At 43.8% G+C, this 26,973-nt stretch overlaps 40 non-coding genes across 40 annotated transcripts; all 40 read right to left on the bottom strand.

Moving 5' to 3' along the window:
* Positions 1–44: 44 nt before the first annotated feature.
* On the bottom strand, positions 45–132 carry trnay-gua (transfer RNA tyrosine (anticodon GUA)). The gene is given in 2 exon segments: positions 45–80; positions 96–132. It is a non-coding gene; the product is annotated as a tRNA-Tyr (tRNA).
* Positions 133–701: 569 nt separating this feature from the next.
* Positions 702–789, bottom strand: trnay-gua (transfer RNA tyrosine (anticodon GUA)). The gene is given in 2 exon segments: positions 702–737; positions 753–789. It is a non-coding gene; the product is annotated as a tRNA-Tyr (tRNA).
* A 568-nt stretch (positions 790–1,357) lies between these two features.
* Positions 1,358–1,445, bottom strand: trnay-gua (transfer RNA tyrosine (anticodon GUA)). The gene is given in 2 exon segments: positions 1,358–1,393; positions 1,409–1,445. It is a non-coding gene; the product is annotated as a tRNA-Tyr (tRNA).
* Positions 1,446–2,014: 569 nt separating this feature from the next.
* On the bottom strand, positions 2,015–2,102 carry trnay-gua (transfer RNA tyrosine (anticodon GUA)). The gene is given in 2 exon segments: positions 2,015–2,050; positions 2,066–2,102. It is a non-coding gene; the product is annotated as a tRNA-Tyr (tRNA).
* A 569-nt stretch (positions 2,103–2,671) lies between these two features.
* trnay-gua (transfer RNA tyrosine (anticodon GUA)) lies at positions 2,672–2,759 on the bottom strand. The gene is given in 2 exon segments: positions 2,672–2,707; positions 2,723–2,759. It is a non-coding gene; the product is annotated as a tRNA-Tyr (tRNA).
* Positions 2,760–3,321: 562 nt separating this feature from the next.
* On the bottom strand, positions 3,322–3,409 carry trnay-gua (transfer RNA tyrosine (anticodon GUA)). The gene is given in 2 exon segments: positions 3,322–3,357; positions 3,373–3,409. It is a non-coding gene; the product is annotated as a tRNA-Tyr (tRNA).
* A 570-nt stretch (positions 3,410–3,979) lies between these two features.
* trnay-gua (transfer RNA tyrosine (anticodon GUA)) lies at positions 3,980–4,067 on the bottom strand. The gene is given in 2 exon segments: positions 3,980–4,015; positions 4,031–4,067. It is a non-coding gene; the product is annotated as a tRNA-Tyr (tRNA).
* Positions 4,068–4,629: 562 nt separating this feature from the next.
* Positions 4,630–4,717, bottom strand: trnay-gua (transfer RNA tyrosine (anticodon GUA)). The gene is given in 2 exon segments: positions 4,630–4,665; positions 4,681–4,717. It is a non-coding gene; the product is annotated as a tRNA-Tyr (tRNA).
* A 569-nt stretch (positions 4,718–5,286) lies between these two features.
* On the bottom strand, positions 5,287–5,374 carry trnay-gua (transfer RNA tyrosine (anticodon GUA)). The gene is given in 2 exon segments: positions 5,287–5,322; positions 5,338–5,374. It is a non-coding gene; the product is annotated as a tRNA-Tyr (tRNA).
* Positions 5,375–5,942: 568 nt separating this feature from the next.
* On the bottom strand, positions 5,943–6,030 carry trnay-gua (transfer RNA tyrosine (anticodon GUA)). Its single transcript is given in 2 exon segments — positions 5,943–5,978; positions 5,994–6,030. It is a non-coding gene; the product is annotated as a tRNA-Tyr (tRNA).
* A 1,218-nt stretch (positions 6,031–7,248) lies between these two features.
* trnay-gua (transfer RNA tyrosine (anticodon GUA)) lies at positions 7,249–7,336 on the bottom strand. Its single transcript is given in 2 exon segments — positions 7,249–7,284; positions 7,300–7,336. It is a non-coding gene; the product is annotated as a tRNA-Tyr (tRNA).
* Positions 7,337–7,898: 562 nt separating this feature from the next.
* trnay-gua (transfer RNA tyrosine (anticodon GUA)) lies at positions 7,899–7,986 on the bottom strand. Its single transcript is given in 2 exon segments — positions 7,899–7,934; positions 7,950–7,986. It is a non-coding gene; the product is annotated as a tRNA-Tyr (tRNA).
* A 568-nt stretch (positions 7,987–8,554) lies between these two features.
* On the bottom strand, positions 8,555–8,642 carry trnay-gua (transfer RNA tyrosine (anticodon GUA)). Its single transcript is given in 2 exon segments — positions 8,555–8,590; positions 8,606–8,642. It is a non-coding gene; the product is annotated as a tRNA-Tyr (tRNA).
* Positions 8,643–9,203: 561 nt separating this feature from the next.
* On the bottom strand, positions 9,204–9,291 carry trnay-gua (transfer RNA tyrosine (anticodon GUA)). The gene is given in 2 exon segments: positions 9,204–9,239; positions 9,255–9,291. It is a non-coding gene; the product is annotated as a tRNA-Tyr (tRNA).
* Positions 9,292–9,859: 568 nt separating this feature from the next.
* On the bottom strand, positions 9,860–9,947 carry trnay-gua (transfer RNA tyrosine (anticodon GUA)). Its single transcript is given in 2 exon segments — positions 9,860–9,895; positions 9,911–9,947. It is a non-coding gene; the product is annotated as a tRNA-Tyr (tRNA).
* Positions 9,948–10,516: 569 nt separating this feature from the next.
* Positions 10,517–10,604, bottom strand: trnay-gua (transfer RNA tyrosine (anticodon GUA)). The gene is given in 2 exon segments: positions 10,517–10,552; positions 10,568–10,604. It is a non-coding gene; the product is annotated as a tRNA-Tyr (tRNA).
* Positions 10,605–11,173: 569 nt separating this feature from the next.
* Positions 11,174–11,261, bottom strand: trnay-gua (transfer RNA tyrosine (anticodon GUA)). The gene is given in 2 exon segments: positions 11,174–11,209; positions 11,225–11,261. It is a non-coding gene; the product is annotated as a tRNA-Tyr (tRNA).
* A 569-nt stretch (positions 11,262–11,830) lies between these two features.
* On the bottom strand, positions 11,831–11,918 carry trnay-gua (transfer RNA tyrosine (anticodon GUA)). The gene is given in 2 exon segments: positions 11,831–11,866; positions 11,882–11,918. It is a non-coding gene; the product is annotated as a tRNA-Tyr (tRNA).
* A 569-nt stretch (positions 11,919–12,487) lies between these two features.
* trnay-gua (transfer RNA tyrosine (anticodon GUA)) lies at positions 12,488–12,575 on the bottom strand. The gene is given in 2 exon segments: positions 12,488–12,523; positions 12,539–12,575. It is a non-coding gene; the product is annotated as a tRNA-Tyr (tRNA).
* A 569-nt stretch (positions 12,576–13,144) lies between these two features.
* trnay-gua (transfer RNA tyrosine (anticodon GUA)) lies at positions 13,145–13,232 on the bottom strand. The gene is given in 2 exon segments: positions 13,145–13,180; positions 13,196–13,232. It is a non-coding gene; the product is annotated as a tRNA-Tyr (tRNA).
* Positions 13,233–13,801: 569 nt separating this feature from the next.
* Positions 13,802–13,889, bottom strand: trnay-gua (transfer RNA tyrosine (anticodon GUA)). Its single transcript is given in 2 exon segments — positions 13,802–13,837; positions 13,853–13,889. It is a non-coding gene; the product is annotated as a tRNA-Tyr (tRNA).
* Positions 13,890–14,458: 569 nt separating this feature from the next.
* On the bottom strand, positions 14,459–14,546 carry trnay-gua (transfer RNA tyrosine (anticodon GUA)). The gene is given in 2 exon segments: positions 14,459–14,494; positions 14,510–14,546. It is a non-coding gene; the product is annotated as a tRNA-Tyr (tRNA).
* Positions 14,547–15,108: 562 nt separating this feature from the next.
* Positions 15,109–15,196, bottom strand: trnay-gua (transfer RNA tyrosine (anticodon GUA)). Its single transcript is given in 2 exon segments — positions 15,109–15,144; positions 15,160–15,196. It is a non-coding gene; the product is annotated as a tRNA-Tyr (tRNA).
* Positions 15,197–15,765: 569 nt separating this feature from the next.
* Positions 15,766–15,853, bottom strand: trnay-gua (transfer RNA tyrosine (anticodon GUA)). Its single transcript is given in 2 exon segments — positions 15,766–15,801; positions 15,817–15,853. It is a non-coding gene; the product is annotated as a tRNA-Tyr (tRNA).
* Positions 15,854–16,421: 568 nt separating this feature from the next.
* On the bottom strand, positions 16,422–16,509 carry trnay-gua (transfer RNA tyrosine (anticodon GUA)). Its single transcript is given in 2 exon segments — positions 16,422–16,457; positions 16,473–16,509. It is a non-coding gene; the product is annotated as a tRNA-Tyr (tRNA).
* A 562-nt stretch (positions 16,510–17,071) lies between these two features.
* Positions 17,072–17,159, bottom strand: trnay-gua (transfer RNA tyrosine (anticodon GUA)). The gene is given in 2 exon segments: positions 17,072–17,107; positions 17,123–17,159. It is a non-coding gene; the product is annotated as a tRNA-Tyr (tRNA).
* Positions 17,160–17,728: 569 nt separating this feature from the next.
* On the bottom strand, positions 17,729–17,816 carry trnay-gua (transfer RNA tyrosine (anticodon GUA)). The gene is given in 2 exon segments: positions 17,729–17,764; positions 17,780–17,816. It is a non-coding gene; the product is annotated as a tRNA-Tyr (tRNA).
* A 569-nt stretch (positions 17,817–18,385) lies between these two features.
* trnay-gua (transfer RNA tyrosine (anticodon GUA)) lies at positions 18,386–18,473 on the bottom strand. The gene is given in 2 exon segments: positions 18,386–18,421; positions 18,437–18,473. It is a non-coding gene; the product is annotated as a tRNA-Tyr (tRNA).
* Positions 18,474–19,042: 569 nt separating this feature from the next.
* Positions 19,043–19,130, bottom strand: trnay-gua (transfer RNA tyrosine (anticodon GUA)). The gene is given in 2 exon segments: positions 19,043–19,078; positions 19,094–19,130. It is a non-coding gene; the product is annotated as a tRNA-Tyr (tRNA).
* A 562-nt stretch (positions 19,131–19,692) lies between these two features.
* On the bottom strand, positions 19,693–19,780 carry trnay-gua (transfer RNA tyrosine (anticodon GUA)). Its single transcript is given in 2 exon segments — positions 19,693–19,728; positions 19,744–19,780. It is a non-coding gene; the product is annotated as a tRNA-Tyr (tRNA).
* A 561-nt stretch (positions 19,781–20,341) lies between these two features.
* trnay-gua (transfer RNA tyrosine (anticodon GUA)) lies at positions 20,342–20,429 on the bottom strand. Its single transcript is given in 2 exon segments — positions 20,342–20,377; positions 20,393–20,429. It is a non-coding gene; the product is annotated as a tRNA-Tyr (tRNA).
* Positions 20,430–20,999: 570 nt separating this feature from the next.
* On the bottom strand, positions 21,000–21,087 carry trnay-gua (transfer RNA tyrosine (anticodon GUA)). Its single transcript is given in 2 exon segments — positions 21,000–21,035; positions 21,051–21,087. It is a non-coding gene; the product is annotated as a tRNA-Tyr (tRNA).
* Positions 21,088–21,655: 568 nt separating this feature from the next.
* Positions 21,656–21,743, bottom strand: trnay-gua (transfer RNA tyrosine (anticodon GUA)). The gene is given in 2 exon segments: positions 21,656–21,691; positions 21,707–21,743. It is a non-coding gene; the product is annotated as a tRNA-Tyr (tRNA).
* A 567-nt stretch (positions 21,744–22,310) lies between these two features.
* Positions 22,311–22,398, bottom strand: trnay-gua (transfer RNA tyrosine (anticodon GUA)). Its single transcript is given in 2 exon segments — positions 22,311–22,346; positions 22,362–22,398. It is a non-coding gene; the product is annotated as a tRNA-Tyr (tRNA).
* Positions 22,399–22,960: 562 nt separating this feature from the next.
* Positions 22,961–23,048, bottom strand: trnay-gua (transfer RNA tyrosine (anticodon GUA)). Its single transcript is given in 2 exon segments — positions 22,961–22,996; positions 23,012–23,048. It is a non-coding gene; the product is annotated as a tRNA-Tyr (tRNA).
* Positions 23,049–23,610: 562 nt separating this feature from the next.
* trnay-gua (transfer RNA tyrosine (anticodon GUA)) lies at positions 23,611–23,698 on the bottom strand. Its single transcript is given in 2 exon segments — positions 23,611–23,646; positions 23,662–23,698. It is a non-coding gene; the product is annotated as a tRNA-Tyr (tRNA).
* Positions 23,699–24,263: 565 nt separating this feature from the next.
* Positions 24,264–24,351, bottom strand: trnay-gua (transfer RNA tyrosine (anticodon GUA)). The gene is given in 2 exon segments: positions 24,264–24,299; positions 24,315–24,351. It is a non-coding gene; the product is annotated as a tRNA-Tyr (tRNA).
* Positions 24,352–24,919: 568 nt separating this feature from the next.
* On the bottom strand, positions 24,920–25,007 carry trnay-gua (transfer RNA tyrosine (anticodon GUA)). The gene is given in 2 exon segments: positions 24,920–24,955; positions 24,971–25,007. It is a non-coding gene; the product is annotated as a tRNA-Tyr (tRNA).
* Positions 25,008–25,575: 568 nt separating this feature from the next.
* trnay-gua (transfer RNA tyrosine (anticodon GUA)) lies at positions 25,576–25,663 on the bottom strand. Its single transcript is given in 2 exon segments — positions 25,576–25,611; positions 25,627–25,663. It is a non-coding gene; the product is annotated as a tRNA-Tyr (tRNA).
* A 569-nt stretch (positions 25,664–26,232) lies between these two features.
* trnay-gua (transfer RNA tyrosine (anticodon GUA)) lies at positions 26,233–26,320 on the bottom strand. The gene is given in 2 exon segments: positions 26,233–26,268; positions 26,284–26,320. It is a non-coding gene; the product is annotated as a tRNA-Tyr (tRNA).
* Positions 26,321–26,973: the final 653 nt, after the last annotated feature.

The raw sequence follows: 26,973 nt of genomic DNA, 5'->3' as shown, positions 1-26,973 counted from the left end.
TCAAAGTGCACTGCTGTCAAAAGTTGGAGCAAGCCACAAGACTCTCCTTCGAGCCGGATTTGAACCAGCGACCTAAGGATTCCTACAATTATCACCTACAGTCCTCCGCTCTACCAACTGAGCTATCGAAGGTGGACAAGTAACTCCAAAAGCCATAACCTAGATGGTAAGAAGTTCAGCTGACCCTGCTGGTCATCCATGAACATTTGAACATCTTGGCCATGTTTTGTTATAATCGCTACCCTGAACAGCCAGACGATGACTGGCCACCCCTCACAGCCTGGTTCCTCTCTAGGTTTTTTCCTAGGTTTTGGTCTTTCTAGAAAGTTTTTCCTAGCCACCGTGCGTCTACACCTGCATTGCTTGCTGTTTGGGGTTTTAGGCTGGGTTTCTGTACAGCACTTTGTGACATCAGCTGATGTAAGAAGGACTTTATAAAAATATTTGATTGATTTGATTGTCAAGTTACAGTGCACTGCTGTCAAAAACCGCTGAAAAAGTTATCCTCCTTTGAGCCAGTGTGAGCCAGTGACATAAGGATTGTTGCACTTTCAAATACACTCCGCGACTTTACCGACTGTCCTATGGAAGTTCAACAAGTTATGAATTCAGCGATCTCAGGGAAAGATAATATGTTTGTCAAACACAAGTCAAAGTGCACTGCTGTCAAAAGTTGGAGCAAGCCACAAGAAAAAAGACTCTCCTTCGAGCCGGATTTGAACCAGCGACCTAAGGATTCCTACAATTATCACCTACAGTCCTCCGCTCTACCAACTGAGCTATCGAAGGTGGACAAGTAACTCCAAAAGCCATAACCTAGATGGTAGAAGTTCAGCTGACCCTGCTGGTCATCCATGAACATTTGAACATCTTGGCCATGTTTTGTTATAATCGCTACCCTGAACAGCCAGACGATGACTGGCCACCCCTCACAGCCTGGTTCCTCTCTAGGTTTTTTCCTAGGTTTTGGTCTTTCTAGAAAGTTTTTCCTAGCCACCGTGCGTCTACACCTGCATTGCTTGCTGTTTGGGGTTTTAGGCTGGGTTTCTGTACAGCACTTTGTGACATCAGCTGATGTAAGAAGGACTTTATAAAAATATTTGATTGATTTGATTGTCAAGTTACAGTGCACTGCTGTCAAAAACCGCTGAAAAAGTTATCCTCCTTTGAGCCAGTGTGAGCCAGTGACATAAGGATTGTTGCACTTTCAAATAAACTCCGCGACTTTACCAACTGTCCTATGGAAGGTCAACAAGTTATGAATTCAGCGATCTCAGGGAAAGGTAATATGTTTGTCAAACACAAGTCAAAGTGCACTGCTGTCAAAGGTTGGAGCAAACCACAAGAAAAAAGACTCTCCTTCGAGCCGGATTTGAACCAGCGACCTAAGGATTCCTACAATTATCACTTACAGTCCTCCGCTCTACCAACTGAGCTATCGAAGGTGGACATGTAAATCCAAAAGCCATAACCTAGATGGTAAGAAGTTCAGCTGACCCTGCTGGTCATCCATGAACATTTGAACATCTTGGCCATGTTTTGTTATAATCGCTACCCTGAACAGCCAGACGATGACTGGCCACCCCTCACAGCCTGGTTCCTCTCTAGGTTTTTTCCTAGGTTTTGGTCTTTCTAGAAAGTTTTTCCTAGCCACCGTGCGTCTACACCTGCATTGCTTGCTGTTTGGGGTTTTAGGCTGGGTTTCTGTACAGCACTTTGTGACATCAGCTGATGTAAGAAGGACTTTATAAAAATATTTGATTGATTTGATTGTCAAGTTACAGTGCACTGCTGTCAAAAACCGCTGAAAAAGTTATCCTCCTTTGAGCCAGTGTGAGCCAGTGACATAAGGATTGTTGCACTTTCAAATACACTCCGCGACTTTACCAACTGTCCTATGGAAGGTCAACAAGTTATGAATTCAGCGATCTCAGGGAAAGATAATATGTTTGTCAAACACAAGTCAAAGTGCACTGCTGTCAAAAGTTGGAGCAAGCCACAAGAAAAAAGACTCTCCTTCGAGCCGGATTTGAACCAGCGACCTAAGGATTCCTACAATTATCACCTACAGTCCTCCGCTCTACCAACTGAGCTATCGAAGGTGGACAAGTAACTCCAAAAGCCATAACCTAGATGGTAAGAAGTTCAGCTGACCCTGCTGGTCATCCATGAACATTTGAACATCTTGGCCATGTTTTGTTATAATCGCTACCCTGAACAGCCAGACGATGACTGGCCACCCCTCACAGCCTGGTTCCTCTCTAGGTTTTTTCCTAGGTTTTGGTCTTTCTAGAAAGTTTTTCCTAGCCACCGTGCGTCTACACCTGCATTGCTTGCTGTTTGGGGTTTTAGGCTGGGTTTCTGTACAGCACTTTGTGACATCAGCTGATGTAAGAAGGACTTTATAAAAATATTTGATTGATTTGATTGTCAAGTTACAGTGCACTGCTGTCAAAAACCGCTGAAAAAGTTATCCTCCTTTGAGCCAGTGTGAGCCAGTGACATAAGGATTGTTGCACTTTCAAATACACTCCGCGACTTTACCAACTGTCCTATGGAAGGTCAACAAGTTATGAATTCAGCGATCTCAGGGAAAGATAATATGTTTGTCAAACACAAATCAAAGTGCACTGCTGTCAAAAGTTGGAGCAAGCCACAAGAAAAAAGACTCTCCTTCGAGCCGGATTTGAACCAGCGACCTAAGGATTCCTACAATTATCACCTACAGTCCTCCGCTCTACCAACTGAGCTATCGAAGGTGGACAAGTAAATCCAAAAGCCATAACCTAGATGGTAAGAAGTTCAGCTGACCCTGCTGGTCATCCATGAACATTTGAACATCTTGGCCATGTTTTGTTATAATCGCTACCCTGAACAGCCAGACGATGACTGGCCACCCCTCACAGCCTGGTTCCTCTCTAGGTTTTTTCCTAGGTTTTGGTCTTTCTAGAAAGTTTTTCCTAGCCACCGTGCGTCTACACCTGCATTGCTTGCTGTTTGGGGTTTTAGGCTGGGTTTCTGTACAGCACTTTGTGACATCAGCTGATGTAAGAAGGACTTTATAAAAATATTTGATTGATTTGATTGTCAAGTTACAGTGCACTGCTGTCAAAAACCGCTGAAAAAGTTATCCTCCTTTGAGCCAGTGTGAGCCAGTGACATAAGGATTGTTGCACTTTCAAATACACTCCGCGACTTTACCAACTGTCCTATGGAAGGTCAACAAGTTATGAATTCAGCGATCTCAGGGAAAGATAATATGTTTGTCAAACACAAATCAAAGTGCACTGCTGTCAAAAGTTGGAGCAAGCCACAAGACACTCCTTCGAGCCGGATTTGAACCAGCGACCTAAGGATTCCTACAATTATCACCTACAGTCCTCCGCTCTACCAACTGAGCTATCGAAGGTGGACAAGTAAATCTAAAAGCCATAACCTAGATGGTAAGAAGTTCAGCTGACCCTGCTGGTCATCCATGAACATTTGAACATCTTGGCCATGTTTTGTTATAATCGCTACCCTGAACAGCCAGACGATGACTGGCCACCCCTCACAGCCTGGTTCCTCTCTAGGTTTTTTCCTAGGTTTTGGTCTTTCTAGAAAGTTTTTCCTAGCCACCGTGCGTCTACACCTGCATTGCTTGCTGTTTGGGGTTTTAGGCTGGGTTTCTGTACAGCACTTTGTGACATCAGCTGATGTAAGAAGGACTTTATAAAAATATTTGATTGATTTGATTGTCAAGTTACAGTGCACTGCTGTCAAAAACCGCTGAAAAAGTTATCCTCCTTTGAGCCAGTGTGAGCCAGTGACATAAGGATTGTTGCACTTTCAAATACACTCCGCGACTTTACCAACTGTCCTATGGAAGGTCAACAAGTTATGAATTCAGCGATCTCAGGGAAAGATAATATGTTTGTCAAACACAAATCAAAGTGCACTGCTGTCAAAAGTTGGAGCAAGCCACAAGAAAAAAGACACTCCTTTCGAGCCGGATTTGAACCAGCGACCTAAGGATTCCTACAATTATCACCTACAGTCCTCCGCTCTACCAACTGAGCTATCGAAGGTGGACAAGTAAATCCAAAAGCCATAACCTAGATGGTAAGAAGTTCAGCTGACCCTGCTGGTCATCCATGAACATTTGAACATCTTGGCCATGTTTTGTTATAATCGCTACCCTGAACAGCCAGACGATGACTGGCCACCCCTCACAGCCTGGTTCCTCTCTAGGTTTTTTCCTAGGTTTTGGTCTTTCTAGAAAGTTTTTCCTAGCCACCGTGCGTCTACACCTGCATTGCTTGCTGTTTGGGGTTTTAGGCTGGGTTTCTGTACAGCACTTTGTGACATCAGCTGATGTAAGAAGGACTTTATAAAAATATTTGATTGATTTGATTGTCAAGTTACAGTGCACTGCTGTCAAAAACCGCTGAAAAAGTTATCCTCCTTTGAGCCAGTGTGAGCCAGTGACATAAGGATTGTTGCACTTTCAAATACACTCCGCGACTTTACCAACTGTCCTATGGAAGGTCAACAAGTTATGAATTCAGCGATCTCAGGGAAAGATAATATGTTTGTCAAACACAAATCAAAGTGCACTGCTGTCAAAAGTTGGAGCAAGCCACAAGACTCTCCTTCGAGCCGGATTTGAACCAGCGACCTAAGGATTCCTACAATTATCACCTACAGTCCTCCGCTCTACCAACTGAGCTATCGAAGGTGGACAAGTAAATCCAAAAGCCATAACCTAGATGGTAAGAAGTTCAGCTGACCCTGCAGGTCATCCATGAACATTTGAACATCTTGGCCATGTTTTGTTATAATCGCTACCCTGAACAGCCAGACGATGACTGGCCACCCCTCACAGCCTGGTTCCTCTCTAGGTTTTTTCCTAGGTTTTGGTCTTTCTAGAAAGTTTTTCCTAGCCACCGTGCGTCTACACCTGCATTGCTTGCTGTTTGGGGTTTTAGGCTGGGTTTCTGTACAGCACTTTGTGACATCAGCTGATGTAAGAAGGACTTTGTAAAAATATTTGATTGATTTGATTGTCAAGTTACAGTGCACTGCTGTCAAAAACCGCTGAAAAAGTTATCCTCCTTTGAGCCAGTGTGAGCCAGTGACATAAGGATTGTTGCACTTTCAAATACACTCCGCGACTTTACCAACTGTCCTATGGAAGGTCAACAAGTTATGAATTCAGCGATCTCAGGGAAAGATAATATGTTTGTCAAACACAAATCAAAGTGCACTGCTGTCAAAAGTTGGAGCAAGCCACAAGAAAAAAGACACTCCTTCGAGCCGGATTTGAACCAGCGACCTAAGGATTCCTACAATTATCACCTACAGTCCTCCGCTCTACCAACTGAGCTATCGAAGGTGGACAAGTAAATCCAAAAGCCATAACCTAGATGGTAAGAAGTTCAGCTGACCCTGCTGGTCATCCATGAACATTTGAACATCTTGGCCATGTTTTGTTATAATCGCTACCCTGAACAGCCAGACGATGACTGGCCACCCTCACAGCCTGGTTCCTCTCTAGGTTTTTTCCTAGGTTTTGGTCTTTCTAGAAAGTTTTTCCTAGCCACCGTGCGTCTACACCTGCATTGCTTGCTGTTTGGGGTTTTAGGCTGGGTTTCTGTACAGCACTTTGTGACATCAGCTGATGTAAGAAGGACTTTATAAAAATATTTGATTGATTTGATTGTCAAGTTACAGTGCACTGCTGTCAAAAACCGCTGAAAAAGTTATCCTCCTTTGAGCCAGTGTGAGCCAGTGACATAAGGATTGTTGCACTTTCAAATACACTCCGCGACTTTACCAACTGTCCTATGGAAGGTCAACAAGTTATGAATTCAGCGATCTCAGGGAAAGATAATATGTTTGTCAAACACAAATCAAAGTGCACTGCTGTCAAAAGTTGGAGCAAGCCACAAGAAAAACGACTCTCCTTCGAGCCGGATTTGAACCAGCGACCTAAGGATTCCTACAATTATCACCTACAGTCCTCCGCTCTACCAACTGAGCTATCGAAGGTGGACAAGTAACTCCAAAAGCCATAACCTAGATGGTAAGAAGTTCAGCTGACCCTGCTGGTCATCCATGAACATTTGAACATCTTGGCCATGTTTTGTTATAATCGCTACCCTGAACAGCCAGACGATGACTGGCCACCCTCACAGCCTGGTTCCTCTCTAGGTTTTTTCCTAGGTTTTGGTCTTTCTAGAAAGTTTTTCCTAGCCACCGTGCGTCTACACCTGCATTGCTTGCTGTTTGGGGTTTTAGGCTGGGTTTCTGTACAGCACTTTGTGACATCAGCTGATGTAAGAAGGACTTTATAAAAATATTTGATTGATTTGATTGTCAAGTTACAGTGCACTGCTGTCAAAAACCGCTGAAAAAGTTATCCTCCTTTGAGCCAGTGTGAGCCAGTGACATAAGGATTGTTGCACTTTCAAATACACTCCGCGACTTTACCAACTGTCCTATGGAAGGTCAACAAGTTATGAATTCAGCGATCTCAGGGAAAGATAATATGTTTGTCAAACACAAATCAAAGTGCACTGATGTCAAAAGTTGGAGCAAGCCACAAGACTCTCCTTGGAGCCGGATTTGAACCAGCGACCTAAGGATTCCAACAATTATCACCTACAGTCCTCCGCTCTACCAACTGAGCTATCGAAAGTGGACAAGTAATTCCAAAAGCCATAACCTAGATGGTAAGAAGTTCAGCTGACCCTGCTGGTCATCCATGAACATTTGAACATCTTGGCCATGTTTTGTTATAATCGCTACCCTGAACAGCCAGACGATGACTGGCCACCCCTCACAGCCTGGTTCCTCTCTAGGTTTTTTCCTAGGTTTTGGTCTTTCTAGAAAGTTTTTCCTAGCCACCGTGCGTCTACACCTGCATTGCTTGCTGTTTGGGGTTTTAGGCTGGGTTTCTGTACAGCACTTTGTGACATCAGCTGATGTAAGAAGGACTTTATAAAAATATTTGATTGATTTGATTGTCAAGTTACAGTGCACTGCTGTCAAAAACCGCTGAAAAAGTTATCCTCCTTTGAGCCAGTGTGAGCCAGTGACATAAGGATTGTTGCACTTTCAAATACACTCCGCGACTTTACCAACTGTCCTATGGAAGGTCAACAAGTTATGAATTCAGCGATCTCAGGGAAAGATAATATGTTTGTCAAACACAAATCAAAGTGCACTGCTGTCAAAAGTTGGAGCAAGCCACAAGAAAAAAGACTCTCCTTCGAGCCGGATTTGAACCAGCGACCTAAGGATTCCTACAATTATCACCTACAGTCCTCCGCTCTACCAACTGAGCTATCGAAGGTGGACAAGTAAATCCAAAAGCCATAACCTAGATGGTAAGAAGTTCAGCTGACCCTGCTGGTCATCCATGAACATTTGAACATCTTGGCCATGTTTTGTTATAATCGCTACCCTGAACAGCCAGACGATGACTGGCCACCCCTCACAGCCTGGTTCCTCTCTAGGTTTTTTCCTAGGTTTTGGTCTTTCTAGAAAGTTTTTCCTAGCCACCGTGCGTCTACACCTGCATTGCTTGCTGTTTGGGGTTTTAGGCTGGGTTTCTGTACAGCACTTTGTGACATCAGCTGATGTAAGAAGGACTTTATAAAAATATTTGATTGATTTGATTGTCAAGTTACAGTGCACTGCTGTCAAAAACCGCTGAAAAAGTTATCCTCCTTTGAGCCAGTGTGAGCCAGTGACATAAGGATTGTTGCACTTTCAAATACACTCCGCGACTTTACCAACTGTCCTATGGAAGTTCAACAAGTTATGAATTCAGCGATCTCAGGGAAAGATAATATGTTTGTCAAACACAAATCAAAGTGCACTGCTGTCAAAAGTTGGAGCAAGCCACAAGACTCTCCTTCGAGCCGGATTTGAACCAGCGACCTAAGGATTCCTACAATTATCACCTACAGTCCTCCGCTCTACCAACTGAGCTATCGAAGGTGGACAAGTAAATCCAAAAGCCATAACCTAGATGGTAAGAAGTTCAGCTGACCCTGCTGGTCATCCATGAACATTTGAACATCTTGGCCATGTTTTGTTATAATCGCTACCCTGAACAGCCAGACGATGACTGGCCACCCCTCACAGCCTGGTTCCTCTCTAGGTTTTTTCCTAGGTTTTGGTCTTTCTAGAAAGTTTTTCCTAGCCACCGTGCGTCTACACCTGCATTGCTTGCTGTTTGGGGTTTTAGGCTGGGTTTCTGTACAGCACTTTGTGACATCAGCTGATGTAAGAAGGACTTTGTAAAAATATTTGATTGATTTGATTGTCAAGTTACAGTGCACTGCTGTCAAAAACCGCTGAAAAAGTTATCCTCCTTTGAGCCAGTGTGAGCCAGTGACATAAGGATTGTTGCACTTTCAAATACACTCCGCGACTTTACCGACTGTCCTATGGAAGTTCAACAAGTTATGAATTCAGCGATCTCAGGGAAAGATAATATGTTTGTCAAACACAAATCAAAGTGCACTGCTGTCAAAAGCTGGAGCAAGCCACAAGAAAAAGACACTCCTTCGAGCCGGATTTGAACCAGCGACCTAAGGATTCCTACAATTATCACCTACAGTCCTCCGCTCTACCAACTGAGCTATCGAAGGTGGACAAGTAAATCCAAAAGCCATAACCTAGATGGTAAGAAGTTCAGCTGACCCTGCTGGTCATCCATGAACATTTGAACATCTTGGCCATGTTTTGTTATAATCGCTACCCTGAACAGCCAGACGATGACTGGCCACCCTCACAGCCTGGTTCCTCTCTAGGTTTTTTCCTAGGTTTTGGTCTTTCTAGAAAGTTTTTCCTAGCCACCGTGCGTCTACACCTGCATTGCTTGCTGTTTGGGGTTTTAGGCTGGGTTTCTGTACAGCACTTTGTGACATCAGCTGATGTAAGAAGGACTTTATAAAAATATTTGATTGATTTGATTGTCAAGTTACAGTGCACTGCTGTCAAAAACCGCTGAAAAAGTTATCCTCCTTTGAGCCAGTGTGAGCCAGTGACATAAGGATTGTTGCACTTTCAAATACACTCCGCGACTTTACCAACTGTCCTATGGAAGTTCAACAAGTTATGAATTCAGCGATCTCAGGGAAAGATAATATGTTTGTCAAACACAAGTCAAAGTGCACTGCTGTCAAAAGTTGGAGCAAGCCACAAGACTCTCCTTCGAGCCGGATTTGAACCAGCGACCTAAGGATTCCTACAATTATCACCTACAGTCCTCCGCTCTACCAACTGAGCTATCGAAGGTGGACAAGTAAATCCAAAAGCCATAACCTAGATGGTAAGAAGTTCAGCTGACCCTGCTGGTCATCCATGAACATTTGAACATCTTGGCCATGTTTTGTTATAATCGCTACCCTGAACAGCCAGACGATGACTGGCCACCCCTCACAGCCTGGTTCCTCTCTAGGTTTTTTCCTAGGTTTTGGTCTTTCTAGAAAGTTTTTCCTAGCCACCGTGCGTCTACACCTGCATTGCTTGCTGTTTGGGGTTTTAGGCTGGGTTTCTGTACAGCACTTTGTGACATCAGCTGATGTAAGAAGGACTTTATAAAAATATTTGATTGATTTGATTGTCAAGTTACAGTGCACTGCTGTCAAAAACCGCTGAAAAGTTATCCTCCTTTGAGCCAGTGTGAGCCAGTGACATAAGGATTGTTGCACTTTCAAATACACTCCGCGACTTTACCGACTGTCCTATGGAAGTTCAACAAGTTATGAATTCAGCGATCTCAGGGAAAGATAATATGTTTGTCAAACACAAATCAAAGTGCACTGCTGTCAAAAGTTGGAGCAAGCCACAAGAAAAAAGACTCTCCTTCGAGCCGGATTTGAACCAGCGACCTAAGGATTCCTACAATTATCACCTACAGTCCTCCGCTCTACCAACTGAGCTATCGAAGGTGGACAAGTAAATCCAAAAGCCATAACCTAGATGGTAAGAAGTTCAGCTGACCCTGCTGGTCATCCATGAACATTTGAACATCTTGGCCATGTTTTGTTATAATCGCTACCCTGAACAGCCAGACGATGACTGGCCACCCCTCACAGCCTGGTTCCTCTCTAGGTTTTTTCCTAGGTTTTGGTCTTTCTAGAAAGTTTTTCCTAGCCACCGTGCGTCTACACCTGCATTGCTTGCTGTTTGGGGTTTTAGGCTGGGTTTCTGTACAGCACTTTGTGACATCAGCTGATGTAAGAAGGACTTTGTAAAAATATTTGATTGATTTGATTGTCAAGTTACAGTGCACTGCTGTCAAAAACCGCTGAAAAAGTTATCCTCCTTTGAGCCAGTGTGAGCCAGTGACATAAGGATTGTTGCACTTTCAAATACACTCCGCGACTTTACCAACTGTCCTATGGAAGTTCAACAAGTTATGAATTCAGCGATCTCAGGGAAAGATAATATGTTTGTCAAACACAAATCAAAGTGCACTGCTGTCAAAAGTTGGAGCAAGCCACAAGAAAAACGACTCTCCTTCGAGCCGGATTTGAACCAGCGACCTAAGGATTCCTACAATTATCACCTACAGTCCTCCGCTCTACCAACTGAGCTATCGAAGGTGGACAAGTAACTCCAAAAGCCATAACCTAGATGGTAAGAAGTTCAGCTGACCCTGCTGGTCATCCATGAACATTTGAACATCTTGGCCATGTTTTGTTATAATCGCTACCCTGAACAGCCAGACGATGACTGGCCACCCCTCACAGCCTGGTTCCTCTCTAGGTTTTTTCCTAGGTTTTGGTCTTTCTAGAAAGTTTTTCCTAGCCACCGTGCGTCTACACCTGCATTGCTTGCTGTTTGGGGTTTTAGGCTGGGTTTCTGTACAGCACTTTGTGACATCAGCTGATGTAAGAAGGACTTTATAAAAATATTTGATTGATTTGATTGTCAAGTTACAGTGCACTGCTGTCAAAAACCGCTGAAAAAGTTATCCTCCTTTGAGCCAGTGTGAGCCAGTGACATAAGGATTGTTGCACTTTCAAATACACTCCGCGACTTTACCGACTGTCCTATGGAAGTTCAACAAGTTATGAATTCAGCGATCTCAGGGAAAGATAATATGTTTGTCAAACACAAATCAAAGTGCACTGCTGTCAAAAGTTGGAGCAAGCCACAAGAAAAAAGACTCTCCTTCGAGCCGGATTTGAACCAGCGACCTAAGGATTCCTACAATTATCACCTACAGTCCTCCGCTCTACCAACTGAGCTATCGAAGGTGGACAAGTAAATCCAAAAGCCATAACCTAGATGGTAAGAAGTTCAGCTGACCCTGCTGGTCATCCATGAACATTTGAACATCTTGGCCATGTTTTGTTATAATCGCTACCCTGAACAGCCAGACGATGACTGGCCACCCCTCACAGCCTGGTTCCTCTCTAGGTTTTTTCCTAGGTTTTGGTCTTTCTAGAAAGTTTTTCCTAGCCACCGTGCGTCTACACCTGCATTGCTTGCTGTTTGGGGTTTTAGGCTGGGTTTCTGTACAGCACTTTGTGACATCAGCTGATGTAAGAAGGACTTTATAAAAATATTTGATTGATTTGATTGTCAAGTTACAGTGCACTGCTGTCAAAAACCGCTGAAAAAGTTATCCTCCTTTGAGCCAGTGTGAGCCAGTGACATAAGGATTGTTGCACTTTCAAATACACTCCGCGACTTTACCAACTGTCCTATGGAAGTTCAACAAGTTATGAATTCAGCGATCTCAGGGAAAGATAATATGTTTGTCAAACACAAATCAAAGTGCACTGCTGTCAAAAGTTGGAGCAAGCCACAAGAAAAAAGACTCTCCTTCGAGCCGGATTTGAACCAGCGACCTAAGGATTCCTACAATTATCACCTACAGTCCTCCGCTCTACCAACTGAGCTATCGAAGGTGGACAAGTAACTCCAAAAGCCATAACCTAGATGGTAAGAAGTTCAGCTGACCCTGCTGGTCATCCATGAACATTTGAACATCTTGGCCATGTTTTGTTATAATCGCTACCCTGAACAGCCAGACGATGACTGGCCACCCCTCACAGCCTGGTTCCTCTCTAGGTTTTTTCCTAGGTTTTGGTCTTTCTAGAAAGTTTTTCCTAGCCACCGTGCGTCTACACCTGCATTGCTTGCTGTTTGGGGTTTTAGGCTGGGTTTCTGTACAGCACTTTGTGACATCAGCTGATGTAAGAAGGACTTTGTAAAAATATTTGATTGATTTGATTGTCAAGTTACAGTGCACTGCTGTCAAAAACCGCTGAAAAAGTTATCCTCCTTTGAGCCAGTGTGAGCCAGTGACATAAGGATTGTTGCACTTTCAAATACACTCCGCGACTTTACCAACTGTCCTATGGAAGGTCAACAAGTTATGAATTCAGCGATCTCAGGGAAAGATAATATGTTTGTCAAACACAAATCAAAGTGCACTGCTGTCAAAAGTTGGAGCAAGCCACAAGAAAAACGACTCTCCTTCGAGCCGGATTTGAACCAGCGACCTAAGGATTCCTACAATTATCACCTACAGTCCTCCGCTCTACCAACTGAGCTATCGAAGGTGGACAAGTAACTCCAAAAGCCATAACCTAGATGGTAAGAAGTTCAGCTGACCCTGCTGGTCATCCATGAACATTTGAACATCTTGGCCATGTTTTGTTATAATCGCTACCCTGAACAGCCAGACGATGACTGGCCACCCCTCACAGCCTGGTTCCTCTCTAGGTTTTTTCCTAGGTTTTGGTCTTTCTAGAAAGTTTTTCCTAGCCACCGTGCGTCTACACCTGCATTGCTTGCTGTTTGGGGTTTTAGGCTGGGTTTCTGTACAGCACTTTGTGACATCAGCTGATGTAAGAAGGACTTTGTAAAAATATTTGATTGATTTGATTGTCAAGTTACAGTGCACTGCTGTCAAAAACCGCTGAAAAAGTTATCCTCCTTTGAGCCAGTGTGAGCCAGTGACATAAGGATTGTTGCACTTTCAAATACACTCCGCGACTTTACCAACTGTCCTATGGAAGTTCAACAAGTTATGAATTCAGCGATCTCAGGGAAAGATAATATGTTTGTCAAACACAAATCAAAGTGCACTGCTGTCAAAAGTTGGAGCAAGCCACAAGAAAAACGACTCTCCTTCGAGCCGGATTTGAACCAGCGACCTAAGGATTCCTACAATTATCACCTACAGTCCTCCGCTCTACCAACTGAGCTATCGAAGGTGGACAAGTAACTCCAAAAGCCATAACCTAGATGGTAAGAAGTTCAGCTGACCCTGCTGGTCATCCATGAACATTTGAACATCTTGGCCATGTTTTGTTATAATCGCTACCCTGAACAGCCAGACGATGACTGGCCACCCCTCACAGCCTGGTTCCTCTCTAGGTTTTTTCCTAGGTTTTGGTCTTTCTAGAAAGTTTTTCCTAGCCACCGTGCGTCTACACCTGCATTGCTTGCTGTTTGGGGTTTTAGGCTGGGTTTCTGTACAGCACTTTGTGACATCAGCTGATGTAAGAAGGACTTTATAAAAATATTTGATTGATTTGATTGTCAAGTTACCGTGCACTGCTGTCAAAAACCGCTGAAAAAGTTATCCTCCTTTGAGCCAGTGTGAGCCAGTGACATAAGGATTGTTGCACTTTCAAATACACTCCGCGACTTTACCGACTGTCCTATGGAAGTTCAACAAGTTATGAATTCAGCGATCTCAGGGAAAGATAATATGTTTGTCAAACACAAGTCAAAGTGCACTGCTGTCAAAAGTTGGAGCAAGCCACAAGAAAAAAGACTCTCCTTCAAGCCGGATTTGAACCAGCGACCTAAGGATTCCTACAATGATCACCTACAGTCCTCCGCTCTACCAACTGAGCTATCGAAGGTGGACAAGTAACTCCAAAAGCCATAACCTAGATGGTAAGAAGTTCAGCTGACCCTGCTGGTCATCCATGAACATTTGAACATCTTGGCCATGTTTTGTTATAATCGCTACCCTGAACAGCCAGACGATGACTGGCCACCCCTCACAGCCTGGTTCCTCTCTAGGTTTTTTCCTAGGTTTTGGTCTTTCTAGAAAGTTTTTCCTAGCCACCGTGCGTCTACACCTGCATTGCTTGCTGTTTGGGGTTTTAGGCTGGGTTTCTGTACAGCACTTTGTGACATCAGCTGATGTAAGAAGGACTTTGTAAAAATATTTGATTGATTTGATTGTCAAGTTACAGTGCACTGCTGTCAAAAACCGCTGAAAAAGTTATCCTCCTTTGAGCCAGTGTGAGCCAGTGACATAAGGATTGTTGCACTTTCAAATACACTCCGCGACTTTACCGACTGTCCTATGGAAGTTCAACAAGTTATGAATTCAGCGATCTCAGGGAAAGATAATATGTTTGTCAAACACAAGTCAAAGTGCACTGCTGTCAAAAGTTGGAGCAAGCCACAAGAAAAAAGACTCTCCTTCGAGCCGGATTTGAACCAGCGACCTAAGGATTCCTACAATTATCACCTACAGTCCTCCGCTCTACCAACTGAGCTATCGAAGGTGGACAAGTAAATCCAAAAGCCATAACCTAGATGGTAAGAAGTTCAGCTGACCCTGCTGGTCATCCATGAACATTTGAACATCTTGGCCATGTTTTGTTATAATCGCTACCCTGAACAGCCAGACGATGACTGGCCACCCCTCACAGCCTGGTTCCTCTCTAGGTTTTTTCCTAGGTTTTGGTCTTTCTAGAAAGTTTTTCCTAGCCACCGTGCGTCTACACCTGCATTGCTTGCTGTTTGGGGTTTTAGGCTGGGTTTCTGTACAGCACTTTGTGACATCAGCTGATGTAAGAAGGACTTTGTAAAAATATTTGATTGATTTGATTGTCAAGTTACAGTGCACTGCTGTCAAAAACCGCTGAAAAAGTTATCCTCCTTTGAGCCAGTGTGAGCCAGTGACATAAGGATTGTTGCACTTTCAAATACACTCCGCGACTTTACCGACTGTCCTATGGAAGTTCAACAAGTTATGAATTCAGCGATCTCAGGGAAAGATAATATGTTTGTCAAACACAAGTCAAAGTGCACTGCTGTCAAAAGTTGGAGCAAGCCACAAGACTCTCCTTCGAGCCGGATTTGAACCAGCGACCTAAGGATTCCTACAATTATCACCTACAGTCCTCCGCTCTACCAACTGAGCTATCGAAGGTGGACAAGTAAATCCAAAAGCCATAACCTAGATGGTAAGAAGTTCAGCTGACCCTGCTGGTCATCCATGAACATTTGAACATCTTGGCCATGTTTTGTTATAATCGCTACCCTGAACAGCCAGACGATGACTGGCCACCCCTCACAGCCTGGTTCCTCTCTAGGTTTTTTCCTAGGTTTTGGTCTTTCTAGAAAGTTTTTCCTAGCCACCGTGCGTCTACACCTGCATTGCTTGCTGTTTGGGGTTTTAGGCTGGGTTTCTGTACAGCACTTTGTGACATCAGCTGATGTAAGAAGGACTTTATAAAAATATTTGATTGATTTGATTGTCAAGTTACAGTGCACTGCTGTCAAAAACCGCTGAAAAAGTTATCCTCCTTTGAGCCAGTGTGAGCCAGTGACATAAGGATTGTTGCACTTTCAAATACACTCCGCGACTTTACCGACTGTCCTATGGAAGTTCAACAAGTTATGAATTCAGCGATCTCAGGGAAAGATAATATGTTTGTCAAACACAAATCAAAGTGCACTGCTGTCAAAAGTTGGAGCAAGCCACAAGAAAAAAGACTCTCCTTCGAGCCGGATTTGAACCAGCGACCTAAGGATTCCTACAATTATCACCTACAGTCCTCCGCTCTACCAACTGAGCTATCGAAGGTGGACAAGTAACTCCAAAAGCCATAACCTAGATGGTAAGAAGTTCAGCTGACCCTGCTGGTCATCCATGAACATTTGAACATCTTGGCCATGTTTTGTTATAATCGCTACCCTGAACAGCCAGACGATGACTGGCCACCCTCACAGCCTGGTTCCTCTCTAGGTTTTTTCCTAGGTTTTGGTCTTTCTAGAAAGTTTTTCCTAGCCACCGTGCGTCTACACCTGCATTGCTTGCTGTTTGGGGTTTTAGGCTGGGTTTCTGTACAGCACTTTGTGACATCAGCTGATGTAAGAAGGACTTTGTAAAAATATTTGATTGATTTGATTGTCAAGTTACAGTGCACTGCTGTCAAAAACCGCTGAAAAAGTTATCCTCCTTTGAGCCAGTGTGAGCCAGTGACATAAGGATTGTTGCACTTTCAAATACACTCCGCGACTTTACCAACTGTCCTATGGAAGGTCAACAAGTTATGAATTCAGCGATCTCAGGGAAAGATAATATGTTTGTCAAACACAAATCAAAGTGCACTGCTGTCAAAAGTTGGAGCAAGCCACAAGAAAAACGACTCTCCTTCGAGCCGGATTTGAACCAGCGACCTAAGGATTCCTACAATTATCACCTACAGTCCTCCGCTCTACCAACTGAGCTATCGAAGGTGGACAAGTAAATCCAAAAGCCATAACCTAGATGGTAAGAAGTTCAGCTGACCCTGCTGGTCATCCATGAACATTTGAACATCTTGGCCATGTTTTGTTATAATCGCTACCCTGAACAGCCAGACGATGACTGGCCACCCCTCACAGCCTGGTTCCTCTCTAGGTTTTTTCCTAGGTTTTGGTCTTTCTAGAAAGTTTTTCCTAGCCACCGTGCGTCTACACCTGCATTGCTTGCTGTTTGGGGTTTTAGGCTGGGTTTCTGTACAGCACTTTGTGACATCAGCTGATGTAAGAAGGACTTTATAAAAATATTTGATTGATTTGATTGTCAAGTTACAGTGCACTGCTGTCAAAAACCGCTGAAAAAGTTATCCTCCTTTGAGCCAGTGTGAGCCAGTGACATAAGGATTGTTGCACTTTCAAATACACTCCGCGACTTTACCAACTGTCCTATGGAAGTTCAACAAGTTATGAATTCAGCGATCTCAGGGAAAGATAATATGTTTGTCAAACACAAATCAAAGTGCACTGATGTCAAAAGTTGGAGCAAGCCACAAGACTCTCCTTCGAGCCGGATTTGAACCAGCGACCTAAGGATTCCTACAATTATCACCTACAGTCCTCCGCTCTACCAACTGAGCTATCGAAGGTGGACAAGTAACTCCAAAAGCCATAACCTAGATGGTAAGAAGTTCAGCTGACCCTGCTGGTCATCCATGAACATTTGAACATCTTGGCCATGTTTTGTTATAATCGCTACCCTGAACAGCCAGACGATGACTGGCCACCCCTCACAGCCTGGTTCCTCTCTAGGTTTTTTCCTAGGTTTTGGTCTTTCTAGAAAGTTTTTCCTAGCCACCGTGCGTCTACACCTGCATTGCTTGCTGTTTGGGGTTTTAGGCTGGGTTTCTGTACAGCACTTTGTGACATCAGCTGATGTAAGAAGGACTTTGTAAAAATATTTGATTGATTTGATTGTCAAGTTACAGTGCACTGCTGTCAAAAACCGCTGAAAAAGTTATCCTCCTTTGAGCCAGTGTGAGCCAGTGACATAAGGATTGTTGCACTTTCAAATACACTCCGCGACTTTACCGACTGTCCTATGGAAGGTCAACAAGTTATGAATTCAGCGATCTCAGGGAAAGATAATATGTTTGTCAAACACAAATCAAAGTGCACTGCTGTCAAAAGTTGGAGCAAGCCACAAGAAAAAAGACTCTCCTTCGAGCCGGATTTGAACCAGCGACCTAAGGATTCCTACAATTATCACCTACAGTCCTCCGCTCTACCAACTGAGCTATCGAAGGTGGACAAGTAAATCCAAAAGCCATAACCTAGATGGTAAGAAGTTCAGCTGACCCTGCTGGTCATCCATGAACATTTGAACATCTTGGCCATGTTTTGTTATAATCGCTACCCTGAACAGCCAGACGATGACTGGCCACCCCTCACAGCCTGGTTCCTCTCTAGGTTTTTTCCTAGGTTTTGGTCTTTCTAGAAAGTTTTTCCTAGCCACCGTGCGTCTACACCTGCATTGCTTGCTGTTTGGGGTTTTAGGCTGGGTTTCTGTACAGCACTTTGTGACATCAGCTGATGTAAGAAGGACTTTATAAAAATATTTGATTGATTTGATTGTCAAGTTACAGTGCACTGCTGTCAAAAACCGCTGAAAAAGTTATCCTCCTTTGAGCCAGTGTGAGCCAGTGACATAAGGATTGTTGCACTTTCAAATACACTCCGCGACTTTACCAACTGTCCTATGGAAGGTCAACAAGTTATGAATTCAGCGATCTCAGGGAAAGATAATATGTTTGTCAAACACAAATCAAAGTGCACTGCTGTCAAAAGTTGGAGCAAGCCACAAGAAAAAAGACACTCCTTCGAGCCGGATTTGAACCAGCGACCTAAGGATTCCTACAATTATCACCTACAGTCCTCCGCTCTACCAACTGAGCTATCGAAGGTGGACAAGTAAATCCAAAAGCCATAACCTAGATGGTAAGAAGTTCAGCTGACCCTGCTGGTCATCCATGAACATTTGAACATCTTGGCCATGTTTTGTTATAATCGCTACCCTGAACAGCCAGACGATGACTGGCCACCCCTCACAGCCTGGTTCCTCTCTAGGTTTTTTCCTAGGTTTTGGTCTTTCTAGAAAGTTTTTCCTAGCCACCGTGCGTCTACACCTGCATTGCTTGCTGTTTGGGGTTTTAGGCTGGGTTTCTGTACAGCACTTTGTGACATCAGCTGATGTAAGAAGGACTTTGTAAAAATATTTGATTGATTTGATTGTCAAGTTACAGTGCACTGCTGTCAAAAACCGCTGAAAAAGTTATCCTCCTTTGAGCCAGTGTGAGCCAGTGACATAAGGATTGTTGCACTTTCAAATACACTCCGCGACTTTACCAACTGTCCTATGGAAGGTCAACAAGTTATGAATTCAGCGATCTCAGGGAAAGATAATATGTTTGTCAAACACAAATCAAAGTGCACTGCTGTCAAAAGTTGGAGCAAGCCACAAGAAAAAAGACACTCCTTCGAGCCGGATTTGAACCAGCGACCTAAGGATTCCTACAATTATCACCTACAGTCCTCCGCTCTACCAACTGAGCTATCGAAGGTGGACAAGTAAATCCAAAAGCCATAACCTAGATGGTAAGAAGTTCAGCTGACCCTGCTGGTCATCCATGAACATTTGAACATCTTGGCCATGTTTTGTTATAATCGCTACCCTGAACAGCCAGACGATGACTGGCCACCCCTCACAGCCTGGTTCCTCTCTAGGTTTTTTCCTAGGTTTTGGTCTTTCTAGAAAGTTTTTCCTAGCCACCGTGCGTCTACACCTGCATTGCTTGCTGTTTGGGGTTTTAGGCTGGGTTTCTGTACAGCACTTTGTGACATCAGCTGATGTAAGAAGGACTTTATAAAAATATTTGATTGATTTGATTGTCAAGTTACAGTGCACTGCTGTCAAAAACCGCTGAAAAAGTTATCCTCCTTTGAGCCAGTGTGAGCCAGTGACATAAGGATTGTTGCACTTTCAAATACACTCCGCGACTTTACCAACTGTCCTATGGAAGTTCAACAAGTTATGAATTCAGCGATCTCAGGGAAAGATAATATGTTTGTCAAACACAAATCAAAGTGCACTGCTGTCAAAAGTTGGAGCAAGCCACAAGACACTCCTTCGAGCCGGATTTGAACCAGCGACCTAAGGATTCCTACAATTATCACCTACAGTCCTCCGCTCTACCAACTGAGCTATCGAAGGTGGACAAGTAAATCCAAAAGCCATAACCTAGATGGTAAGAAGTTCAGCTGACCCTGCTGGTCATCCATGAACATTTGAACATCTTGGCCATGTTTTGTTATAATCGCTACCCTGAACAGCCAGACGATGACTGGCCACCCCTCACAGCCTGGTTCCTCTCTAGGTTTTTTCCTAGGTTTTGGTCTTTCTAGAAAGTTTTTCCTAGCCACCGTGCGTCTACACCTGCATTGCTTGCTGTTTGGGGTTTTAGGCTGGGTTTCTGTACAGCACTTTGTGACATCAGCTGATGTAAGAAGGACTTTATAAAAATATTTGATTGATTTGATTGTCAAGTTACAGTGCACTGCTGTCAAAAACCGCTGAAAAAGTTATCCTCCTTGAGCCAGTGTGAGCCAGTGACATAAGGATTGTTGCACTTTCAAATACACTCCGCGACTTTACCAACTGTCCTATGGAAGGTCAACAAGTTATGAATTCAGCGATCTCAGGGAAAGATAATATGTTTGTCAAACACAAATCAAAGTGCACTGCTGTCAAAAGTTGGAGCAAGCCACAAGACACGCCTTCGAGCCGGATTTGAACCAGCGACCTAAGGATTCCTACAATTATCACCTACAGTCCTCCGCTCTACCAACTGAGCTATCGAAGGTGGACAAGTAAATCCAAAAGCCATAACCTAGATGGTAAGAAGTTCAGCTGACCCTGCTGGTCATCCATGAACATTTGAACATCTTGGCCATGTTTTGTTATAATCGCTACCCTGAACAGCCAGACGATGACTGGCCACCCCTCACAGCCTGGTTCCTCTCTAGGTTTTTTCCTAGGTTTTGGTCTTTCTAGAAAGTTTTTCCTAGCCACCGTGCGTCTACACCTGCATTGCTTGCTGTTTGGGGTTTTAGGCTGGGTTTCTGTACAGCACTTTGTGACATCAGCTGATGTAAGAAGGACTTTGTAAAAATATTTGATTGATTTGATTGTCAAGTTACAGTGCACTGCTGTCAAAAACCGCTGAAAAAGTTATCCTCCTTTGAGCCAGTGTGAGCCAGTGACATAAGGATTGTTGCACTTTCAAATACACTCCGCGACTTTACCAACTGTCCTATGGAAGGTCAACAAGTTATGAATTCAGCGATCTCAGGGAAAGATAATATGTTTGTCAAACACAAATCAAAGTGCACTGCTGTCAAAAGTTGGAGCAAGCCACAAGAAAAAAAGACACTCCTTCGAGCCGGATTTGAACCAGCGACCTAAGGATTCCTACAATTATCACCTACAGTCCTCCGCTCTACCAACTGAGCTATCGAAGGTGGACAAGTAAATCAAAAGCCATAACCTAGATGGTAAGAAGTTCAGCTGACCCTGCTGGTCATCCATGAACATTTGAACATCTTGGCCATGTTTTGTTATAATCGCTACCCTGAACAGCCAGACGATGACTGGCCACCCCTCACAGCCTGGTTCCTCTCTAGGTTTTTTCCTAGGTTTTGGTCTTTCTAGAAAGTTTTTCCTAGCCACCGTGCGTCTACACCTGCATTGCTTGCTGTTTGGGGTTTTAGGCTGGGTTTCTGTACAGCACTTTGTGACATCAGCTGATGTAAGAAGGACTTTATAAAAATATTTGATTGATTTGATTGTCAAGTTACAGTGCACTGCTGTCAAAAACCGCTGAAAAAGTTATCCTCCTTTGAGCCAGTGTGAGCCAGTGACATAAGGATTGTTGCACTTTCAAATACACTCCGCGACTTTACCGACTGTCCTATGGAAGGTCAACAAGTTATGAATTCAGCGATCTCAGGGAAAGATAATATGTTTGTCAAACACAAATCAAAGTGCACTGCTGTCAAAAGTTGGAGCAAGCCACAAGAAAAAAGACACTCCTTCGAGCCGGATTTGAACCAGCGACCTAAGGATTCCTACAATTATCACCTACAGTCCTCCGCTCTACCAACTGAGCTATCGAAGGTGGACAAGTAACTCCAAAAGCCATAACCTAGATGGTAAGAAGTTCAGCTGACCCTGCTGGTCATCCATGAACATTTGAACATCTTGGCCATGTTTTGTTATAATCGCTACCCTGAACAGCCAGACGATGACTGGCCACCCTCACAGCCTGGTTCCTCTCTAGGTTTTTTCCTAGGTTTTGGTCTTTCTAGAAAGTTTTTCCTAGCCACCGTGCGTCTACACCTGCATTGCTTGCTGTTTGGGGTTTTAGGCTGGGTTTCTGTACAGCACTTTGTGACATCAGCTGATGTAAGAAGGACTTTATAAAAATATTTGATTGATTTGATTGTCAAGTTACAGTGCACTGCTGTCAAAAACCGCTGAAAAAGTTATCCTCCTTTGAGCCAGTGTGAGCCAGTGACATAAGGATTGTTGCACTTTCAAATACACTCCGCGACTTTACCAACTGTCCTATGGAAGGTCAACAAGTTATGAATTCAGCGATCTCAGGGAAAGATAATATGTTTGTCAAACACAAATCAAAGTGCACTGCTGTCAAAAGTTGGAGCAAGCCACAAGAAAAAGACACTCCTTCGAGCCGGATTTGAACCAGCGACCTAAGGATTCCTACAATTATCACCTACAGTCCTCCGCTCTACCAACTGAGCTATCGAAGGTGGACAAGTAAATCCAAAAGCCATAACCTAGGTGGTAAGAAGTTCAGCTGACCCTGCAGGTCATCCATGAACATTTGAACATCTTGGCCATGTTTTGTTATAATCGCTACCCTGAACAGCCAGACGATGACTGGCCACCCCTCACAGCCTGGTTCCTCTCTAGGTTTTTTCCTAGGTTTTGGTCTTTCTAGAAAGTTTTTCCTAGCCACCGTGCGTCTACACCTGCATTGCTTGCTGTTTGGGGTTTTAGGCTGGGTTTCTGTACAGCACTTTGTGACATCAGCTGATGTAAGAAGGACTTTGTAAAAATATTTGATTGATTTGATTGTCAAGTTACAGTGCACTGCTGTCAAAAACCGCTGAAAAAGTTATCCTCCTTTGAGCCAGTGTGAGCCAGTGACATAAGGATTGTTGCACTTTCAAATACACTCCGCGACTTTACCAACTGTCCTATGGAAGTTCAACAAGTTATGAATTCAGCGATCTCAGGGAAAGATAATATGTTTGTCAAACACAAATCAAAGTGCACTGCTGTCAAAAGTTGGAGCAAGCCACAAGACTCTCCTTCGAGCCGGATTTGAACCAGCGACCTAAGGATTCCTACAATTATCACCTACAGTCCTCCGCTCTACCAACTGAGCTATCGAAGGTGGACAAGTAACTCCAAAAGCCATAACCTAGATGGTAAGAAGTTCAGCTGACCCTGCTGGTCATCCATGAACATTTGAACATCTTGGCCATGTTTTGTTATAATCGCTACCCTGAACAGCCAGACGATGACTGGCCACCCCTCACAGCCTGGTTCCTCTCTAGGTTTTTTCCTAGGTTTTGGTCTTTCTAGAAAGTTTTTCCTAGCCACCGTGCGTCTACACCTGCATTGCTTGCTGTTTGGGGTTTTAGGCTGGGTTTCTGTACAGCACTTTGTGACATCAGCTGATGTAAGAAGGACTTTATAAAAATATTTGATTGATTTGATTGTCAAGTTACAGTGCACTGCTGTCAAAAACCGCTGAAAAAGTTATCCTCCTTTGAGCCAGTGTGAGCCAGTGACATAAGGATTGTTGCACTTTCAAATACACTCCGCGACTTTACCGACTGTCCTATGGAAGTTCAACAAGTTATGAATTCAGCGATCTCAGGGAAAGATAATATGTTTGTCAAACACAAGTCAAAGTGCACTGCTGTCAAAAGTTGGAGCAAGCCACAAGACTCTCCTTCGAGCCGGATTTGAACCAGCGACCTAAGGATTCCTACAATTATCACCTACAGTCCTCCGCTCTACCAACTGAGCTATCGAAGGTGGACAAGTAACTCCAAAAGCCATAACCTAGATGGTAAGAAGTTCAGCTGACCCTGCTGGTCATCCATGAACATTTGAACATCTTGGCCATGTTTTGTTATAATCGCTACCCTGAACAGCCAGACGATGACTGGCCACCCTCACAGCCTGGTTCCTCTCTAGGTTTTTTCCTAGGTTTTGGTCTTTCTAGAAAGTTTTCCTAGCCACCGTGCGTCTACACCTGCATTGCTTGCTGTTTGGGGTTTTAGGCTGGGTTTCTGTACAGCACTTTGTGACATCAGCTGATGTAAGAAGGACTTTAAAAATATTTGATTGATTTGATTGTCAAGTTACAGTGCACTGCTGTCAAAAACCGCTGAAAAAGTTATCCTCCTTTGAGCCAGTGTGAGCCAGTGACATAAGGATTGTTGCACTTTCAAATACACTCCGCGACTTTACCAACTGTCCTATGGAAGGTCAACAAGTTATGAATTCAGCGATCTCAGGGAAAGATAATATGTTTGTCAAACACAAATCAAAGTGCACTGCTGTCAAAAGTTGGAGCAAGCCACAAGAAAAAAGACTCTCCTTCGAGCCGGATTTGAACCAGCGACCTAAGGATTCCTACAATTATCACCTACAGTCCTCCGCTCTACCAACTGAGCTATCGAAGGTGGACAAGTAAATCCAAAAGCCATGACCTAGGTGGTAAGAAGTTCAGCTGACCCTGCTGGTCATCCATGAACATTTGAACATCTTGGCCATGTTTTGTTATAATCGCTACCCTGAACAGCCAGACGATGACTGGCCACCCCTCACAGCCTGGTTCCTCTCTAGGTTTTTTCCTAGGTTTTGGTCTTTCTAGAAAGTTTTTCCTAGCCACCGTGCGTCTACACCTGCATTGCTTGCTGTTTGGGGTTTTAGGCTGGGTTTCTGTACAGCACTTTGTGACATCAGCTGATGTAAGAAGGACTTTATAAAAATATTTGATTGATTTGATTGTCAAGTTACAGTGCACTGCTGTCAAAAACCGCTGAAAAAGTTATCCTCCTTTGAGCCAGTGTGAGCCAGTGACATAAGGATTGTTGCACTTTCAAATACACTCCGCGACTTTACCAACTGTCCTATGGAAGGTCAACAAGTTATGAATTCAGCGATCTCAGGGAAAGATAATATGTTTGTCAAACACAAGTCAAAGTGCACTGCTGTCAAAAGTTGGAGCAAGCCACAAGAAAAAGACTCTCCTTCGAGCCGGATTTGAACCAGCGACCTAAGGATTCCTACAATTATCACCTACAGTCCTCCGCTCTACCAACTGAGCTATCGAAGGTGGACAAGTAACTCCAAAAGCCATAACCTAGATGGTAAGAAGTTCAGCTGACCCTGCTGGTCATCCATGAACATTTGAACATCTTGGCCATGTTTTGTTATAATCGCTACCCTGAACAGCCAGACGATGACTGGCCACCCCTCACAGCCTGGTTCCTCTCTAGGTTTTTTCCTAGGTTTTGGTCTTTCTAGAAAGTTTTTCCTAGCCACCGTGCGTCTACACCTGCATTGCTTGCTGTTTGGGGTTTTAGGCTGGGTTTCTGTACAGCACTTTGTGACATCAGCTGATGTAAGAAGGACTTTATAAAAATATTTGATTGATTTGATTGTCAAGTTACAGTGCACTGCTGTCAAAAACCGCTGAAAAAGTTATCCTCCTTTGAGCCAGTGTGAGCCAGTGACATAAGGATTGTTGCACTTTCAAATACACTCCGCGACTTTACCACTGTCCTATGGAAGTTCAACAAGTTATGAATTCAGCGATCTCAGGGAAAGATAATATGTTTGTCAAACACAAGTCAAAGTGCACTGCTGTCAAAAGTTGGAGCAAGCCACAAGAAAAAAGACTCTCCTTCGAGCCGGATTTGAACCAGCGACCTAAGGATTCCTACAATTATCACCTACAGTCCTCCGCTCTACCAACTGAGCTATCGAAGGTGGACAAGTAACTCCAAAAGCCATAACCTAGATGGTAAGAAGTTCAGCTGACCCTGCTGGTCATCCATGAACATTTGAACATCTTGGCCATGTTTTGTTATAATCGCTACCCTGAACAGCCAGACGATGACTGGCCACCCCTCACAGCCTGGTTCCTCTCTAGGTTTTTTCCTAGGTTTTGGTCTTTCTAGAAAGTTTTTCCTAGCCACCGTGCGTCTACACCTGCATTGCTTGCTGTTTGGGGTTTTAGGCTGGGTTTCTGTACAGCACTTTGTGACATCAGCTGATGTAAGAAGGACTTTATAAAAATATTTGATTGATTTGATTGTCAAGTTACAGTGCACTGCTGTCAAAAACCGCTGAAAAAGTTATCCTCCTTTGAGCCAGTGTGAGCCAGTGACATAAGGATTGTTGCACTTTCAAATACACTCCGCGACTTTACCGACTGTCCTATGGAAGTTCAACAAGTTATGAATTCAGCGATCTCAGGGAAAGATAATATGTTTGTCAAACACAAGTCAAAGTGCACTGCTGTCAAAAGTTGGAGCAAGCCACAAGAAAAAAGACTCTCCTTCGAGCCGGATTTGAACCAGCGACCTAAGGATTCCTACAATTATCACCTACAGTCCTCCGCTCTACCAACTGAGCTATCGAAGGTGGACAAGTAACTCCAAAAGCCATAACCTAGATGGTAAGAAGTTCAGCTGACCCTGCTGGTCATCCATGAACATTTGAACATCTTGGCCATGTTTTGTTATAATCGCTACCCTGAACAGCCAGACGATGACTGGCCACCCTCACAGCCTGGTTCCTCTCTAGGTTTTTCCTAGGTTTTGGTCTTTCTAGAAAGTTTTTCCTAGCCACCGTGCGTCTACACCTGCATTGCTTGCTGTTTGGGGTTTTAGGCTGGGTTTCTGTACAGCACTTTGTGACATCAGCTGATGTAAGAAGGACTTTATAAAAATATTTGATTGATTTGATTGTCAAGTTACAGTGCACTGCTGTCAAAAACCGCTGAAAAAGTTATCCTCCTTTGAGCCAGTGTGAGCCAGTGACATAAGGATTGTTGCACTTTCAAATACACTCCGCGACTTTACCAACTGTCCTATGGAAGTTCAACAAGTTATGAATTCAGCGATCTCAGGGAAAGATAATATGTTTGTCAAACACAAATCAAAGTGCACTGCTGTCAAAAGTTGGAGCAAGCCACAAGAAAAAGACACTCCTTCGAGCCGGATTTGAACCAGCGACCTAAGGATTCCTACAATTATCACCTACAGTCCTCCGCTCTACCAACTGAGCTATCGAAG

This window comes from Oncorhynchus nerka, unplaced genomic scaffold (genome assembly GCF_034236695.1).
Source record: "Oncorhynchus nerka isolate Pitt River unplaced genomic scaffold, Oner_Uvic_2.0 unplaced_scaffold_1944, whole genome shotgun sequence".
NCBI classification, from domain to species: Eukaryota; Metazoa; Chordata; class Actinopteri; order Salmoniformes; family Salmonidae; genus Oncorhynchus; species Oncorhynchus nerka.
The sequence above is the reverse complement of the archived record's forward strand: the minus strand, read 5'-3'. Positions and strand labels throughout refer to the sequence as shown.